At 25.4% G+C, this 5,910-nt stretch overlaps 1 protein-coding gene across 1 annotated transcript in view; it reads left to right on the forward strand.

Annotated features, from left to right (window-relative positions):
• Window positions 1-5,659: 5,659 nt before the first annotated feature.
• LOC112041174 (cation/H(+) antiporter 18) overlaps window positions 5,660-5,910 on the forward strand; it is a gene marked incomplete in the record, with an annotated part of 2,318 nt that continues 2,067 nt past the window's right edge. The window contains 1 exon segment of the mRNA XM_065761496.1: window positions 5,660-5,903.

Genomic DNA, 5,910 nt, shown 5'->3' on the forward strand with positions numbered 1-5,910 from the left:
TTTTTTTTTTTTTTTTTTTTAATTCATTGATTCTTTATCTCTTGAGCCATCACTATAAAGCACTATTTTTCCTTAAAATCATGGAACTTATGCGATTGAAATTGAAGTTGAAATGATAGAACTTATTTTTTTTTTCTTGCTTATAAGTGGCCCGATGTTCTCATGTAAGGAAGATTTTATTACAAGAGATTCCACACATTCGAAGAAGACTCTTAAATTCACATGCAATCAAAATGTTGTAACCTATATAGTTCTATTTTTTAACTCAGTTTTAATTTTCTTCTTCTATTTTTTAAGGTTTGCCATAAGAAATTTTAAGGACTCTACGATAATTGATGACCCTAAATTGACATGAAATCCAAAGGTTTGTAGTATATGTTATTTTTACTTTTAATTTTATTCCTGAAATCTATTTATACAAATGTTGATATTAATTTGATAGTTAGAGATTAATATGCCGTATGTTAGAAGATGAAAGTTTTGAAATTATGAAATAAATATTCATTTAGTCATTATTATTTCTTAAAAATAAATTATATATTCTATAAATTCATATCTAAGACCGTACGCACACAAATTCTACTAATTTATAATAAAATAGGATTATATCTAACAAAAAAAAAAATTTAAATTATGTAAGGATATAATGTAAAACCCATGTTTTACCCCTCCAATTTCAATATACCACATCATTTTATTACATATCTAAAAATAAATACAACCACACCCAATCAATTCTAATACACATATATAAATTCAATAAAATTGGAAGTTTATTGAGATGTTATTAGATGTGGTGGGATATATTGAAATTTAAGTAAAATGCTGATATGACAATCTCTTATTGGATGGTGTAAAATATGGGTCTTACACCTTATCTTTATCAAATTCGGACTAAAAAAAAAAAGGTAACAACAAAAACAACCAAATTAGATCAACTTAAAGCATTCGCACTAGTCTTTGTAAATTTTTGTGTCTATTTTAGCCTAAAAATCCAATATTTCTATTTTACATAACCACTTTTCAAAAACACATACATTAGTTTATCTATTATACACATCATCTTATTTAAATAATCATTTATTATTATTATTGTTATTATTATTATTTTTTTATTAATGTTTTCATCTAAGAGTCTGTTTGGCATCAGCTGAAACTTTTTAATTTTTAGTTTTTATCTTTTACTAGTCGCATATCTGCTCATTGCTCGTGATAATTTTTTTAGGATAATCTCATTAAATATTTTATTAATACTATAATTTTAGTTATTAACCATTGGCTTTTCATTAGTTTTTAAGTTAATAAAAACCTTAAATATATCATTTTTAACCTTTACACACACACACACACACACACACATACACATATATTTAATTTCTGCGCATTGTGCGTGATAATTTTTTTAGGATAATCTCATTAAATATTTTATTAATACTACAATTTTAGTTATTAACCATTAGTTTTTCATTAGTTTTTAAGTTAATAAAAATCTTAAATATACCTTTTTTAAACCTTCACACACACACACACACACGTGTGTATATATATATATATAATTTTCTAACTTTACTTCTTATGTTATTTCTACTACTACTACTATAGAACATCTCTTTTTTAGTTATGATTAATATGGTTTCCATAGTTAGAGTTTGATTAGTTTTAAATTTAAATTTAGTACTATGGTTGTATTTAATTGTTGATTGTAGATTTAATTTTTTAAGTGAATTTAACGGTTTATTTTACTACATTGTAAAGTTTTTAATGTTCTCCATTTGGTAATCTCTATTTTATTTTTTACTTCTCCTTACAAGCTCTATTTTCTAGTCAACGGTTACTAATTGACGTTTTTTTTTTCTTTTTTCTTTATGTACTCTTTATTACTTTGTATTTCTCTATCTCTCTCTCTCTCTCTCCCTCCATTGGCAACCTATCGTTTTTCAAAATTTTATGATGATTCTATGACATTAAATATGCATTATTATTTTTTTTTTTTTTTTTTTTTTAACTTAGTGTTTCTAAATTGACATTTTTTTTTTGTATTTCATTTTTCCTTTGATGCATTGGGTGTGAGAATGAGTGTTTCCCTAGCATTACTCCACTTTATGAGGACAATTTTATTTATTGAATTTAAGCAAAATATTATATGTTTAATTTTTTTAAAATAAAAAAGGAGAGGAAATATAAATAATTTAATGATATATATGGAGGATTTGACTGAATTTAAATGTTGAATAAAATTATATGAGAAGAAAAAAAAAGTAAAAATAAAATATATAACAACAAACACTAACTTATTCAAATCATACTATGTAATATAATAATATTATATTCTTATATACTATTTTTAATTCTTTATAATGCAATATGATAACATTTAACGATCGAAGTGAACAAAAAAAAAAAAAAAACTTAAAACACAAAACTAAATCGCATCAACCAAAATAGAGTTCTAAAGAATACAAAACTTTTTCAAGCTAAAATAGAGATGCAAGAAAAAAAAATCCACCAAAAAATTGAGAGAGAAAGAGCGGGAAATAACCCTTTTTGTAAGGGAAAATTATGCAAAGAATAGAAGAGTGAATGATAAATTTATACTAAAATGATGATAATAAAAAGAAACAAAATAAAGGAAGATAAAAGGTAAGGGAAGAGTGATATCAAGGTAGAAGGTTTGAGGAGATGAAAAGGTAAATGCAAGGAGAAAGGTTGGAGAAAGTGTAATGTTAAAAAAAAATGAGTACAATTTGATGAGGACAATTTTCTTTTATTTGAATGGAAGTAAAATAAAACAAAAAGAGAGAGAAAATATAAATAATTTAATTATAAGGAGGATGTGGTTGAATTTCAATATTGAATAAAATAAGATGAGAAGAAAAAAAATAAGTAAAATTAAAAGATATAACAATAAACACTAAATTATCCAAATCATGCTATGTAATGAAATAATATTATATTCTTATCTACTATCTTTATAATGTAATCAGATAACATTTAAAAATGAAAAAGAAAAAAAAAAAAACTTAAAACACAAAACTAAATCATATCAACCTAGATATGGAGGATACTCCCCCTAGAAATGCTTGTAATGTAATGGATTACATTGTATGGGTGGAGGACACTCCCCAATGATTGTGGACCATATTCAGATGGATGTAATTTCTTTGGGTTATCCCCTTATTAATGAAAGTCCTATAATCTTGACTATCAAAAAAAAAAAAAAAATCATATCAACCTAAATTAGAGTTCTAAAAATATAAAAATTTATCAACCTAAAGCAGAGATGCAATAAAAATAAAAATCTACCAAAACATTGAGAGAGAGAGAGAGAGAGAGAGAGAGAGAGAGAGAGAGAGAGAGAGAGAGAGAGAGAGAGAACCTTTTTGTGAGAGAAAACTATGCAAAAATGGAAGATAGAATGATAAATTTATAGTAAGAGAGAGTGAATAAAAAGAGACAAATAAAAGAAGATGAAGGGAATGATGAATAGTGATATTAAAGTAGAGGGTAGTGGGGAAATGAAAAGGGAAGGGAAGAAAAAAATGTTGAAAAAAGTGTAAATATTTAAAAAATAAGTGAAGAAACACTAAGTTAAAAAAAAAAAAAAAAAAAAAAACTAATAATGCATATTTAATGTCATAGAATCATCATAAAATTTTGAAAAACGATAGGTTGCCAATGGAGGGAGAGAGAGAGAGAGAGATAGAGAAATACAAAGTAATAAAGAGTACATAAAGAAAAAAGAAAAAAAAAACGTCAATTAGTAACCGTTGACTAGAAAATAGAGCTTGTAAGGAGAAGTAAAAAATAAAATAGAGATTACCAAATGGAGAACATTAAAAACTTTACAATGTAGTAAAATAAACCGTTAAATTCACTTAAAAAATTAAATCTACAATCAACAATTAAATACAACCATAGTACTAAATTTAAATTTAAAACTAATCAAACTCTAACTATGGAAACCATATTAATCATAACTAAAAAAGAGATGTTCTATAGTAGTAGTAGTAGAAATAACATAAGAAGTAAAGTTAGAAAATTATATATATATATATACACACGTGTGTGTGTGTGTGTGTGAAGGTTTAAAAAAGGTATATTTAAGATTTTTATTAACTTAAAAACTAATGAAAAACTAATGGTTAATAACTAAAATTGTAGTATTAATAAAATATTTAATGAGATTATCCTAAAAAAATTATCACGCACAATGCGCAGAAATTAAATATATGTGTATGTGTGTGTGTGTGTGTGTGTGTGTAAAGGTTAAAAATGATATATTTAAGGTTTTTATTAACTTAAAAACTAATGAAAAGCCAATGGTTAATAACTAAAATTATAGTATTAATAAAATATTTAATGAGATTATCCTAAAAAAATTATCACGAGCAATGAGCAGATATGCGACTAGTAAAAGATAAAAACTAAAAATTAAAAAGTTTCAGCTGATGCCAAACAGACTCTTAGATGAAAACATTAATAAAAAAATAATAATAATAACAATAATAATAATAAATGATTATTTAAATAAGATGATGTGTATAATAGATAAACTAATGTATGTGTTTTTGAAAAGTGGTTATGTAAAATAGAAATATTGGATTTTTAGGCTAAAATAGACACAAAAATTTACAAAGACTAGTGCGAATGCTTTAAGTTGATCTAATTTGGTTGTTTTTGTTGTTACCTTTTTTTTTTTAGTCCGAATTTGATAAAGATAAGGTGTAAGACCCATATTTTACACCATCCAATAAGAGATTGTCATATCAGCATTTTACTTAAATTTCAATATATCCCACCACATCTAATAACATCTCAATAAACTTCCAATTTTATTGAATTTATATATGTGTATTAGAATTGATTGGGTGTGGTTGTATTTATTTTTAGATATGTAATAAAATGATGTGGTATATTGAAATTGGAGGGGTAAAACATGGGTTTTACATTATATCCTTACATAATTTAAATTTTTTTTTTTGTTAGATATAATCCTATTTTATTATAAATTAGTAGAATTTGTGTGCGTACGGTCTTAGATATGAATTTATAGAATATATAATTTATTTTTAAGAAATAATAATGACTAAATGAATATTTATTTCATAATTTCAAAACTTTCATCTTCTAACATACGGCATATTAATCTCTAACTATCAAATTAATATCAACATTTGTATAAATAGATTTCAGGAATAAAATTAAAAGTAAAAATAACATATACTACAAACCTTTGGATTTCATGTCAATTTAGGGTCATCAATTATCGTAGAGTCCTTAAAATTTCTTATGGCAAACCTTAAAAAATAGAAGAAGAAAATTAAAACTGAGTTAAAAAATAGAACTATATAGGTTACAACATTTTGATTGCATGTGAATTTAAGAGTCTTCTTCGAATGTGTGGAATCTCTTGTAATAAAATCTTCCTTACATGAGAACATCGGGCCACTTATAAGCAAGAAAAAAAAAATAAGTTCTATCATTTCAACTTCAATTTCAATCGCATAAGTTCCATGATTTTAAGGAAAAATAGTGCTTTATAGTGATGGCTCAAGAGATAAAGAATCAATGAATTAAAAAAAAAAAAAAAAAAAACTGATACTAAAAGAATGACGTCATTAATCAATAATTGCTTAAAATGTCTGCATCTTCTTGTCCAGGGGAGAGTTTGATTTTTGTTGCTTTTGTTGGCAGGGTGGAATATTATTGGCCCGTCAGCTCTAGGTCGCAACGAGGACTATCTAAATGCAATTTTTCCATCTAGAAGCCTCACAGTGTTGGATACTTTAGCCAATCTTGGTCTGCTCTTCTTTTATTTCTAGTAGGCCTAGAGTTAGACCCAGGTCACTTCGTCGGACTGGAAAGACAGCTTTAAGCGTAGCCGTGGCAGGAATCAGCTTTCCTTTGCAT

Source organism: Quercus suber, unplaced genomic scaffold (genome assembly GCF_002906115.3).
Source record: "Quercus suber isolate HL8 unplaced genomic scaffold, Cork oak 2.0 scaffold_415, whole genome shotgun sequence".
In the NCBI taxonomy this organism is placed as follows: domain Eukaryota; kingdom Viridiplantae; phylum Streptophyta; class Magnoliopsida; order Fagales; family Fagaceae; genus Quercus; species Quercus suber.